We start from the raw sequence: 13,572 nt of genomic DNA on the forward strand, positions 1-13,572 counted from the left end.
AGGAGTAAAGGTACAACAATAACCAAAACAATCTGAAATAGAGGAACAAAGGAAGATGTCCCCTAAATAGCAAGACACATTATAGGTTCATGATCCTTTATTTGCAATGCAAAAATGTTTTAAAACTCTGAAAATAAGGGTTTTTTTTCTTTTTAATTCATTTACTGGCAAAACCTGGCATGATTTGATATGAGGTCACTTATTGTTTATACGTATCTCACCTAGTGTGATTATTCGTACACGTCACTGGGAAAACAATGTGTATGATTACAGGATACTGCATAACGCCACTGGGCATTATGGGGAAAAAACCTGGACTCCAAAACCACATCTGACCCCTAGGATTTCTTATAAGGACTCAGAGCCTTTTAAAGCTATAGTGATTAAAACTGTACAGAAATGGCCAAGAATAGGCTCTAAATTATATATGTGAATTTAGTATATGCTAAAAGTAACATTTCAAAACAGTGAGGAAAGGACAAATCATTCTATAAATGGAGTTTGAACAACTGGTGCTCTTGGAAAAAAATAAGTTACATCCCTACTTCACACAGTACCCAGAAATAAATTCTATGTACCCATTAAAGATACAAATTTTAAAACTACTGAAAGTACTAGAAGAGGGACTTCCCTGGTGGCACAGTGGTTAAGAATCGGCCTGTCAATGCAGGGGACACAGGTTCGATCCCTGGTCCAGGAAGATCCCACATGCTGCGGAGCAACTAAGCCCGTGCGCCACAACTATTGAGCCTGTGGTCTAGAGCCCGCAAGCCACAACTACTGAGCCCGTGTGCCTAGAGCCCGTGCTCCGCAACAAGAGAAACCACTGCAATGAGAAGCCCGCGCACCGCAACAAAGAGTAGCCCCCGCTCGCCACAACTAGAGAAAGCCCGCGCGCAGCAAAGACGACCCAACGCAGCCAAAAATAATAAATAATTTTTTTTAAAAGTACTAGAAGAAAACTTAGGTGAATATCCTTGTGAACTTGAGTTAAGGTAGGGCTTCTTAAATAAGAAACAAAAGGCAAAAAAACAAAGAAAAATGACTAATGTTCAATTATGTCAAAATGACAAAATACACCAAAAATTAAAAGAAAAACCAAACCCTTGGTGAAAAAGTATCTAACGTATGTATAAAAATTTGTATACAAAATACATAAAGAATTCCTACATGAGAAATGCCCAATTTGAAACAGCAGTGGTTAGAGGGGAAGGTAATTTGCCTTCTAAGGTTGGGGGGAAATGTTTGTGGAGGCTTTAGCTTCACTTGTAAAGCTTTAGACTCACAATAGTCAAATGCTTGAATTTTTTAATAGGAAAATATGTTCATATTCTACAAGTATAGTAATTAAGACAAATTTTAAAAACACATATCATAGCTATCTACTTTCTACACTCCTCTCAAACCTAAATCAATACGGATCTAAACTAGATCTCTATGATTTCCTAATATCATTCTACCAAAGAATTGGCTTAGGTCAAGGAACAGATTTCAACATATTAAATAATATTTTAATATGCAATTGAGAATGCAATCCAAGTAAATCACATGGTCAAAAGATTTTAAAGGGTCTAAATATTTGAACCAAACTCAAACAAGTTAAAGATCTTCAGAAATATGAATATACTGGCAGTCTCGTCTCTAGAGATCCAGTAAAGATAGACCTAAGGTAACAACAAGCAGGACAGCAAAAACACAGAGTCTGAGCCTTCCGTCTCAGAAATAGCAATAGTACACCAAGTTCAGATATTGCAATATTCTGCTAGTAATGTTAGGAAATTCCTTCCCAGGACTAACCTAGCTCAGAAAGTAAACATTCCTTTTCATGATTAATCTGGACTGTAAGGTAGGTGACATACTACTGTTCAAGTGAATTCTATTTCAAGACCAAAGAGGGATGCAAAGGTTTTTCTTTTTGTTAAGTAATCTGAATATTGCTTAAAATAAGAGAGCTATTTATTACCCAGAATCCCTTGAATGATAACAGAAGCTAACATATAGTGTTTACCATATGTCAGGCACTGTGCTAAGAATTTTATAAGATTTAATCTGATATTTATAAGCCCCCTACAACACAGGCATTGTCGTTATCTCCACTTTACAGACGAAGAAAGTGAGGCCTATAGGTGTTAAGTGACTTAGCTATTAAGTGGTAGGTGCCCGAATTCCAGAGCCCTGGAAACCCTTAACTACTATGCTTATCCACCATCATCTGCTGATGTTAACACCTCAGTTGTCCGTAGGATATTAAAGGCCTCCAGTTTTAAGGCAGGGTATCCTGCTAATCTAGGACTCTAAACCTAAACTTTAAGGCACACCTTAGGTTTTCTATGGTGTAATGCTTAAATAATCACATTTATCTTTCTATTAAGGAGAAAGTCTTTTTTAAAAGATGGTGGGCAAAAAGAACAAAATAAGGAAAACTAACAAAATAAAGAATAATAATTCAAGAGTCTCAGGAATCATGCCATCAGAACTTTAAAGTGCCACAGTCAAGAAAAAAATTCCCAACTGTGCTTTTGTGCAAAACTCTATTTCCCTGTAGTCAAGTAACTAAGCCACACTATTAAATAGGCTAAGATCTAGCAACAAAAATCCACATCAAGTTTTCAACATTAGCGGGTGCACTCTAATGTTCAAGCCACTTTCAGACCCAAAATGGCATTTGCATGTGGAGACTTTTGTTGCTATCAGAACTATATTCATTTCTACAACAAGAGAAGAGAATTCACCAGCTCTGTCTAAAGCCCTCATTCTGGCTTTCTAATATGAGCTTCAGGAAAGACTGGGTTTAAAAATGTTTAATTTCTTTTAAAAATCTGCCAGATCCACCACCACCAGATAATAATTCTTGCACTTTAAACAGCTAACAAAAAAGAATTCTGACCAAAAAAAAAAAGTTAAGCCATATGATTCCATTTATATAAAATTCTAGAAGGACTCCATTATGACAGAAAGTACATCAGTATGTGCCTGGGGCTGGGGCTGAGGGATGCATGGATCATGAAGGGGTAGGAGGAAATTTTTGGAGTGATGAAAATGTTCACTATCTTGACTGGGGTGAGGCTTCCCAGGCGTATACAGGTCAAAACTCATCAAACTACAGACTTTAAATATGTTCAGTTTATCGTACATAAATTATACCACAAAAGTTTAAAGAAAATAATTTCACATTCCAAACTCCCCTGCCCTTGATTAATCCAAAAGAAACACCTTCACCGATTACCTACCTGGAGTCCCGACTGCTGCTGGAAAAAATCATGCAGCTGTTCAGTTTGAGCCCATAGTGTTGGCCCCAGAGTCCTACGAGTCCCTTAGTTTGCTTCCTATCCAATATTTTGTTAGCTCCCTATCTAGTATCTGTTGTGGTTACTTCAAACCTTCTCCTTCTACTTATCAGACAGAACACATGAGTCTCCTGAGTCAGAGACAAAGAACTTTATTACTCACAGCACAGCCAGCAGTATGAGCATCCTGTTACCCCCAAGTCCCACAAGGTGACACAAGGGGGCCCAGACAGATGCTACACATGCAGTGGATTTGCAGAGGAACGCTGAGTTTCGGGAATCCACCACTTTTACAGTAAGCAGTAAGTAAGCCTGGTCTCCCCCAATGGGAGACGTTACCTCATCCCTCAAGGGGGCTCGCTGCAAACACAATCCTGAGAAACGGCCCAGGTTAAGAGCAGTCAGGCCCTCGCATTCAGGGCATGCAGGAAAGAAGAGACCCATGGAGGACTCACTCTCCCGACAAGTATTTGTGGTAGTTTTAAGGTACCTGAATAAAGTCTTTGATACTCCTCCCTTCAAGAGGGGAAGCAAAATTCCTCTCCCTTTGAATGTATACTAGACCTAAAGGATTTGCTTCTGATGATGTATCACTTCCAAGACTAACTCATAAAGACACTGGGGCTTCTGTCTTGGTCACTCTCTTGGATCACTCGTTGTGGGGGAGTTAGCTACCATGCTGTAAGGGTACTCGAGCTACCCTACAGAGAGCACCATGCAATGAGGAACTGAGGCCTCCTGCCAACAGCCATGTGAGACGGCTTGGAAAGGGATCCTGCCACCCCAGCCAAGCCTTCAGAACTGCAGACTCAACTGATATCTTGACTGCAACCTCATGAAATACTTTAAGCCAGACCACCCAGCTACGCTCTTCATAAAAACTGTGAGTTAATGTCTGTTTTTTTAATCCAATAAGCTTTGAGATAACTCTTTATACAACAAGAGGTAACTAACACAGCACTGTTTCCTGAAACTTTTGTTTCAAGTGTGCATATGAATACACATGTGCGTACTGGATCACAATTTAAAATGTGTTTCTTTTTATAGGTTCTAAACAATTCTCAACACCATTGCCAGAATGATCTTCTAATACAACAATTATCCAAGTAAGTCAGAATCCCTGTTACCCCCAAGTCCCACAAAGTGACACAGAGGGGTCCGAACAGAACCCTTCAGGGGGTCCAAGAGAGCAAAACTATTTTCATAATATTATGACATTATTTGCTTTTTCACTGTACATTCTCACAAATATATAGCAGTGTTTTCCAAAGGCTACATGACATGTGGGATTATCCCAATGACAGCTAATGGAATGTGTACTTGTGTACTCTTACGTTCTAAAAATTTCTGTTTTACTTTCTAATATGGTAAATAGTATAGCCTACATAAACAAAAGCTATTTAGACCTTCATAATTTATAAGAGTGTACAGGGATGCTGGACCAAAAAAAAGTTTAACACCCACTGCTCTAAAATTTAAATATGACATAATCGCACACATCTACATACTTCCTTTGATGGCATCCCAAAATGAGAATCCAAATTCCTTGGCACTGCATATAAAAATTTTCTTGATTTGGGCCCTGTCTACCTCTCTAGACAGGTTACTTCTTAACCACTCTCCTCTTCCATGTGCCAACCAAGGTCAAGTACCTGCAATTTTCTGAAATACCATGATCTCTTGCTTCCATGACCTTCCTCTTCCCCATCAACTGGCTAACTACTTACTACTCATTCTTCCAAACTAAGTATAATAGTCACAATCCTACACAAACCATTAAATCCCTCAGTCTAATTTAGGTGCCCCGCTTATGGAATCAGGGGCTTTTAAAATAATATACTTACTATGTTTTAATTAACTACTTCCTTAAAGGCAAAGGAATGCCTTATCTCCAAAACCTAGTACAGTGCCTAATACAAATCAAGTATGCAAAAGTGTTTGCTGACTCCACAAGTTAACCTAAATACTAGTAAAATTCATTAAGATAGTTCTTATACATTCAGAAGGTGGTAGTAATCTTGAAATTAGTTTATAGGACCTGAAACTAAATGCAGTTAAGACAAATATAATGAAAGCCTTTTGAACATTTCCTTCATGTTAATAAACTTTATTTTAAAATTGTAACCAAATTCCATGAACTGACAACCTCCTTCTCTGTATTTATTGCTATGTAGTTTTGTCCTCTAGTATCATGTCCTGAAAATCATAAAGAAACTTACTGAATAGTCAAGATTTCAATTTTTAAAAAATAAATTATTGGGACTTCCCTGGTGGTCCAGTGGTAAAGAATCCGCCTTTCAATGCAAGGGACGCGGGTTCGATCCCTGGTCGGCGAACTAAGATCCCACATGCCACAGGGCAACTAATCCCACCCGCCACAACGACTGAGCTTGCCCGCCTCAACTAGAGAGCCCACGTGTCGCAAACTACAGAGCCCACGCGCTCTGGAGCCCGCATGCTGCAACTAGAGAGAGAAAACCCACACACAACTAGAGAGAAGGCTGCGCACAGCAATGAAGAGCCCCCGAGCTGCAATGAAAGATCCCGCATGCCTCAACAAAGATCCTGCGTGCCACAACTAAGACCAGAAGCAGCCATAAAAATAAAATAAATAAATAAATAATAAATATTTTAAAAAATAAATAAATTGTTCTTCTTGCATGAATAAGAATAGGGAATTCTGTACCCAAATCTTAATTCCAAGAAAACAGCATAAGCTCAACAAGAACAGACTAATACCCCTCATCTTCTAAGAAAATTTTTTAATTCATACACACACACACACAAACACAGCAATCATGCAGAAAATATCGTGCCTATGTGTATGTATCTGTTCTCAATACTGAAAAATCTCTTGTCAAGTTAATATTATAGCAAGAGACTTATCAACTACCTAAAATGAGTTGTTTTATCCTATATTTTGAGTTTTAAAAAATACCTAAAAAACCAGCACAACATTTAAATCTCTGCAAGTCTGCTCAGATTTAAGTTTTTTAAAAAGTTCCTAAAATCTAATTCTGATAAGAACATTACCAGAAATCTGGTGTATCTTAAATTTGGTGTTTATTAACAACATAGTTCCACCATCAATTCCTACTTCCATATTCCCATAAAAAATTTACAATTTTTAGAGCTCTTCAAGTTCACCAAAGAAGTATTCTTAACTCTAAAACAGCATGAAAGCCTTAAAATACTGGGGCTCCCTATCAAGCGAAGGCACAACTGTTTCTCAGAAAAGAAAGTCAAGAAAACTAAAAAGAATTCAGTTCTGGTGACATACACCTATAAGCAAAGATTTTTTTCTAAGATATACAAGACAGTCAACATTCAAAAAGATAGGTTAATTTTTAAAACAATGAAGTCACTTTTTTCAAACTTACCCAAATGAAGTGGAATGGCAAAAGTTAAAAATATAATTCCAAATCATGAAGTAACAGTGCTCAGGATACAGGGACATGGTAGTTTTTATATTTTCCTCCTTAATTAACACTGCTGCCCTCTGTATTAAAGCATATTAGTAACACTCTGCTCAAGTATGAAACCAAAAATGTAACCTGAAATCTTTTCTACAGGGTAAGTGTAAAAATGTGCAAAACAAAATGCAATGCATAGACCTTAAATATTTACATTTCACCCTAACAAGACCCCTGTGAAGTAATGCTTATTGTGCTCCTGAGGCTTAGTTGTGTAGCAACTGGAAGGGAAGGCTTGGGCTGGTTCAGCTCCACTACTTAAACATTGTAGCTTTCAACAAATTAATAAATCTCACAGAGCCTCAGTATCATCTATGAAATGGGCATAGCATCTTCCTCAAAGGATAGCTAAAAAGATCAAATCAGTGAGTGAGTATAAAATATCTGGTTCCTGGTAGGTTTTCAATAAATGTTAGTCATTGCATGTCTAGGAATTTATCTTACACATATTTTCACACAAGTGGGAAAACTGAGTAAAAATAAACTGCAGACTTCTTTGAAATAACAAGACTCTGGTAATAGTCTATATAATTACGGGAAAACTGTGCAGCTATTAAAAAGAATAAGGTTAAGTCTGCAAGTAGTGATAAGAAAAGAGATACAAGATATACAAGATACATTTTTTTTAACATCTTTATTGGAGTATAATTGCTTTACAATGTTGTGTTAGTTCCTGCTGTATAACAAGGTGAATTAGCTATATGGATACCTATATCCCCATATCCCCTCCCTCTTGTGTCTCCCACCCTCCCTATTCCACCCCTCTAGGTGGTTGCAAAGCACCAAGTTGATCTCCCTGTGCTATGCAGCTGCTTCCCACTAGCCATCCATTTTACATTTGGTAGTGTATATATGTCAATGGTACTCTCTCACTTCGTCCCAGCTTACCCTTCCCGCTCCCCATGTCCTCAAGTCCATTCTCTACGTCAGTGTCTTTATTCCTGTCCTGCCCCTAGGGTCATCAGAACCTTTTTTTTTTTTTTTTTTTAGATTCCATATATATATGTTAGCATACGGTATTTGTTTTTCTCTTTCTGACTTACTTCACTCTGTATGACAGACTCTAGGTCCATCCACCTCACTACAAATAACTCAATTTCGTTTCTTTTTATGGCTAATATTCCATTGTATATATGGGCCACATCTTCTTGATCCATTCATCTGTCAATGGACACTTAGGTTGCTTCCATATCCTGGCTATTGTAAATAGTGCTGCAATGAACATTGTGGTACATGACTCTTTTTGAATTATGGTTTTCTCAGGGTATATGCCCAGTAGTGGGATTGCTGGGTCATATGGTAGTTCTATTTTTAGTTTTTTAAGGAACCTCCATACTGTTCTCCATAGTGGCTGTATCACTTTACATTCCCACCAGCAGTGCAAGAGGGTTCCCTTTTCTCCACACCCTCTCCAGCATTTACTGTTCGTAGATTTTTTGATGATGGCCATTCTGACCGGTGTGAGGTGATACCTCATTGTGGTTTTGATTTGCATTTCTCTAACGATTAGTGATGTTGAGCATCCTTTCATGTATTTGTTGGCAATCTGTATATCTTCTTTGGAGAAATGTCTATTTAGGTCTTCTGCCCATTTTTGGATTAGGTTGTTTTTTTGATATTGAGTTGCATGAGCTGCTTGTATATTTTGGAGATTAATCCCTTGTCAGTTGCTTCGTTTGCAAATATTTTCTCCCATTCTGAGGGTTGCCTTTTCATCTTTTTTATCGTTTCCTTTGCTGTGCAAAAGCTTTTAAGTTTCATTAGGTCCCATTTGTTTATTCTTCTTTTTATTTCCATTTCTCTAGGAGGTAGGTCAAAAAGGATCTTGCTGTGATTTATGTCATAGAGTGTTCTGCCTATGTTTTCCTCTAAGAGTTTTATAATGTCTGCCCTTACATTTAGGTCTTTAATCCATTTTGAGTTTATTTTTGTGTATCGTGTTAGGGAGTGTTCTAACTTCATTCTCTATGTAGCTGTCCAGTTTTCCCAGCACCACTTACTGGAGAGGCTGTCTTTTCTCCATTGTATATTCTTGCCTCCTTTATCAAAGATAAGGTGACCATACGTGCGTGGGTTTATCTCTGGGCTTTCTATCCTGTTCCACTGATCTATACTTCTGTTTTTGTGCCAGTACCATACATTTTTAAATTTATAAAAAGGATACAAGAATTCGTGGGGAAAAATGGGTTTTCACATTTTTCTTTTCTGCACTGATTGAGGTTTTAACATGAATATGAATTACTTTTATAATTTAAACAGTAATTATAGACCCATACATATATAGACAACTCATTTGTGACAGAAGTGCGGAGGCGATACAGTGGAGAAAGTGAGGCCGTGGGGCTCCCACGAAAGGAGACCGGAACGCACACCTCCACGGCTGCCGCAGTCCACCCCCTACCCTGCAGTCACTTCTGCACACAGGGACGGGAAGCAGCTTCTCCAGGATTCTGATGGGCCTCTGTTCTTGAGGGGATCAGAGAAGAGGAAGGTTACTGGAAGAAACCAGAGCTGCCGCTGGTCTCAGGAGCACAAATGGTCTCATCTCTCCCTCCTCCACTACCCTAAGCGGCACCCAGCCTCAGTTTTCACCCAGCAAGGCTTAGTGGCTTATCTGATGGCAACCCAAACACTCCTTCCTAATAGGCCCTCGGCAACCATGTCTTTCTCAGGCCAGGGCTGCTGCACATGTCCGTTCACAGTTAAGATGGGGCAAGGGGGTACCAAAAGGTGTCCAGCTGAATCACCTCGGTTCTACTACATGCATTATCCCTGCCCCCGTTATGGTCACAATAGTGCAAAGTTACGATCTAAATGTCCAACAATGGGGCACTGGCTGCGTAAGTTAAGGCACAACTATAAAATGGGTTACTATCTATAATGAGTTGAATAGCATCGCCCCAAAATTCACGTCCACTAGAAACCCCAGAATGTAACCTTATTTGGAAATCAAGTCTTTGCAGATGTAACCAAGTTAAGATGAGTTTATACTGGATTATGTTAGGTTCTAAATCCAGCTGGTGTCTTTCTATGAGGAAAGAGAGAGATTCAGTCACAGAGATGCACAATAAGAAGACCATGCAAGAAGGGAGGCTGAGATTGGAGTGATGCAGTTACAAGCTAAGGAACACCAAGGATTGCCAGGAGCCACCAGAAGCCAGGAAGAGGCAACGAGGGATCCTCTTTAGAGGCTTGAGAGGGAGCAAGGCGCTGCCTACACTGATTTTGGACTTCTAGCCTCCAGAATTATGAGAGAATAAATGTCTATTGTTTTATGCCACCAAGTTTGTGGTAATTTGTTACAGGAGACCTAGAAAATACACCATGTCATTACAAATGATGATGTGGCTCTATACTTAACAACAGAGAAAAGTATTTGTGATCTATTGTCAAACCAAGCAGAAAAAAGAAAAAGTTATACACACAGATTCCACCTGAGTTTGTTTTTTTAATGTTACAGCAGGATACACGATTCTGGGTAGTAAGATTTGGGGGTGATGATCTCACTTCCTCTCCAAGCCAAAAATTTTTTTTCTATGAAGACATACTATTTTCATAATCAGGACAAAACAATAAACCAATTTTGGGAAGGGTAGTGTAAAGATATCCAACAGAAATGGTATAGATAAGGCTCTAGGTACTAAAAACTCCCACTACCACTTCTAGAATAAAGCCAGAATGGTTTCCTTATAGCCAAATTCAATGGATTCTCTTCACTTCTACTGCATTTGATGCTACTGAACACTTCTTTTTATTTTTTTAATAAATTTATTTGTTTGTTTATTTATTTATTTTTGGCTGCGCTGGGTCTTCGTTCGTATGCAGGCTTTCTCTAGTTGCGGTAAGCAGGAGCCACTCTTCACCACGGTGCCCGGGCTTCTCACTGTGGTGGCCTCTCCCAGTGCGGAGCTCGAGCCCCAGGCTTCAGTAGTTGTGGCTCACAGGCTCTAGAGCGCAGGCTCAGCAGTTGTGGCGCACGGGCCTAGTTGCTCTGCGGCATGTGGGATCCTCCCAGACCAGGGCTCAAATCCGTGTCCCCTGCAATGGCAGGTGGACTCTCAACCACTGCGCCACCAGGGAAGTCCCGCTACAGAACACTTCTATCCTGAAACTCTTACCTGGGTCTAATACTCTTCTGCTACTCCTACTATCTCTCCAAGACAATTCTTTTCTACTACATTTTATTGGCTCCTCTTCCTCCGCCTACCTTTAAAACACTAGTATATGCATATGATATCACTTATATGTGGAATCTAAAACAAGACACAAATGAACCTATATATGAAACAGAAACAGAATCATGGACATAGAGTACACACTGGTGGTTGCCAAGGCGGAGGGGGTTGGGGGAGGGATGGAATGGGAGGTTGGGATTAGCAGATGTAGGCTTTTATATATGGAATGAATAAACAACAAGGTCCTACTGTATAGCACAGAGAACTGTATTCTATATCCTATGATAAACCATAATGGAAATTAACAAAACAATGTAAATCAACTATACTTCAATTTTTAAAAATATGGATAAAACACTGGTGTATGCCTTAGAACGCTGTCCTCAAACATGTTCCTGGGCAATCTCATCCACAGCCACTGTTTCAACTAGTTTCAATTATTACCTATTTTAAGTAGGTACTTATTTTAATTTAGGTTATCTCAATATTCCCAACTCTGGCTTCTCCCTTGGGCTGCAGACTTACATGATCAACTACTTACTGTACATATCTGCCAAGATTTCCCATAGGCAACTCAACAGCTCTAACTGAACATATATTTTCCCTAAATATGCTCCTCTCCTCCTATGTTCCCTATTTTGATAGAATTCATTTTGACTCCCCCTTTTCACTCCTCTATTCAGCTTCCCATTAACTAATCAATCACTGTGCACCATCAAGCTTATCTTTCTAATATATTTCCTTTCTATCTCTACTGACTCATCCTGTGTGGCCAGTACTATCACAACAATCTCCGAAAACAGTCTCCTTGCCTATACAGTCTTGCCTCTTTCCAATCTACTGATGATCCTTAATTTTATTTTCTCAACCCAACATATTTAAGGGATATGACACATTATCATCATCAGTAACAGCAGTTCATTTTGATAGACATTCTGAAATTGAGGGTGGGGGAACATGAGGTCAGAGGGTTATTTTTCATTTGATAAGAGCTCCATATTCTAATATCCTACTGTGGACATTTCATATAAATAAAATATGAGGCCTTTTGTGTCTGGTTTCTTTCATTTAGTGTAATGTTTTCATGGTTCCTTTATTTTGTAGCATGTATCAGTACTTCATTCCGTTTTATGCTGAATAGTATTTCACTGTATGGATATTCTACATTTTGCTTATCCATTCATCAGCTGATGGACATTTGAGTTGTTGATATTATCAATAATCCTACTACAGACATTCGTGTACAAGTTTCTGTGTGGACAAAAGTCTGCAACTCTCTTGGGTATACACCTAAGAGTGGAATTGTTTGGGCAATATAAAAGCTCTGTTTAGGGAATTCCCTTGTGGTCTAGTGTTTAGGATTTGGCACTTCGACTGTCCTGGCCCGGGTTCAATCCCTGGTTGGGGAACTGAGATCCTGCAAGCCACAAGGAGCGGCCAAAAAAAAACAAAAACAAAAACTCTGTTTTAACTTTTTAAGAAATGTCAAACTGTTTTCCAAAGCATCTGCAACATTTCACATTCTTAGCAGCAACCTATGAGAGGCCCAATTTCTCCAAATCATCACCAATACTTGTTACTGTACGTCTTTTTTATTACAGTCATCCTAGTGAATATGAAGTGTTATTTTATTGTGGTCTTGATGTTATGACTTTTCATTTAAATAATAATCTTAAAAAAATCACAAACATATTTGGAGTCATTTGGTGTACTTTTTGGTACACATTTTGGTATTATGTGTTATTAACGTATTTAACCTATGACATTAAATGTTACTATTAAATGAGTGATACATGCATGTAGAAATAAAAATTCAAACAATGAAAAGTAAAAGTCTCTCCCCACTGAGTTCTCCTCATTAGAGATAACTACTTTTAACCATTCTGCTTTTAATTCTAGTGGTTACCTCCATAACTCTAAATTATTTAACTCCTAATCACTAAATTTAATCTCCATAACTCTAAATTATTTCTTCATAACATTTATTACCATATAATACGCAATTTACTTCACTTCTCTGTTTACTGTCAGTCTCCTTCACTAGAGTGAAAGCTCCGTGAGGACAGTGACCGTTCCCTTTTCTGTTCACTGCTGCACCGCAGCACCTAGAATGGGGCCTGGCACATAAAAGGTAGTCAATAAATTTATATTAAATTAAGGAATAAGTATCTACTTCTTGATTTATCTAAATCTTTAAATACATTTTCTTGAGTCTCTCCCTATAAAAGGTGAAGAATTTTGTTCGTAACTCTCTTTTTTTCCCAATTTTTGTTGAATTATAGTTTAGTTTTCTAATGATTATCTTCATAATTTTAACTAATATAACTTAACTTTCCTCCATAAAATTTACACTGCTAACCTCCCACCACCATCTCAGTATATGATGAGGAATAGAGAGTTCCAATACACCCAGCTACCTCACATTAATGACCTACACCACTACTTTTACATTGTATAGGTATGCAACATTTATTCTCTGATCTATAACTGTCTTTTGTCTACAAATCAATTCTGAAGACAGAAAGCCAATAAATAGTTTACAATATGATGATAACGTAAACAACACTCACTGCAGAACCAAGTAGTAATTGGAACTACAGAGAACACACAATTCCATTTGTTCCCTTCTGAGGATTT

The 13,572-nt window shown here is 38.3% G+C and overlaps 1 protein-coding gene across 10 annotated transcripts in view; it reads right to left on the reverse strand.

The window, feature by feature from the left end:
• ERC1 (ELKS/RAB6-interacting/CAST family member 1) overlaps positions 1–13,572 on the reverse strand; it is a 423,805-nt gene that overhangs the window by 388,565 nt on the left and 21,668 nt on the right. The gene's annotated exons all lie outside the window — the stretch shown is intronic.

Source organism: Balaenoptera ricei, chromosome 10 (assembly GCF_028023285.1).
Source record: "Balaenoptera ricei isolate mBalRic1 chromosome 10, mBalRic1.hap2, whole genome shotgun sequence".
Classification (NCBI taxonomy): Eukaryota; Metazoa; Chordata; class Mammalia; order Artiodactyla; family Balaenopteridae; genus Balaenoptera; species Balaenoptera ricei.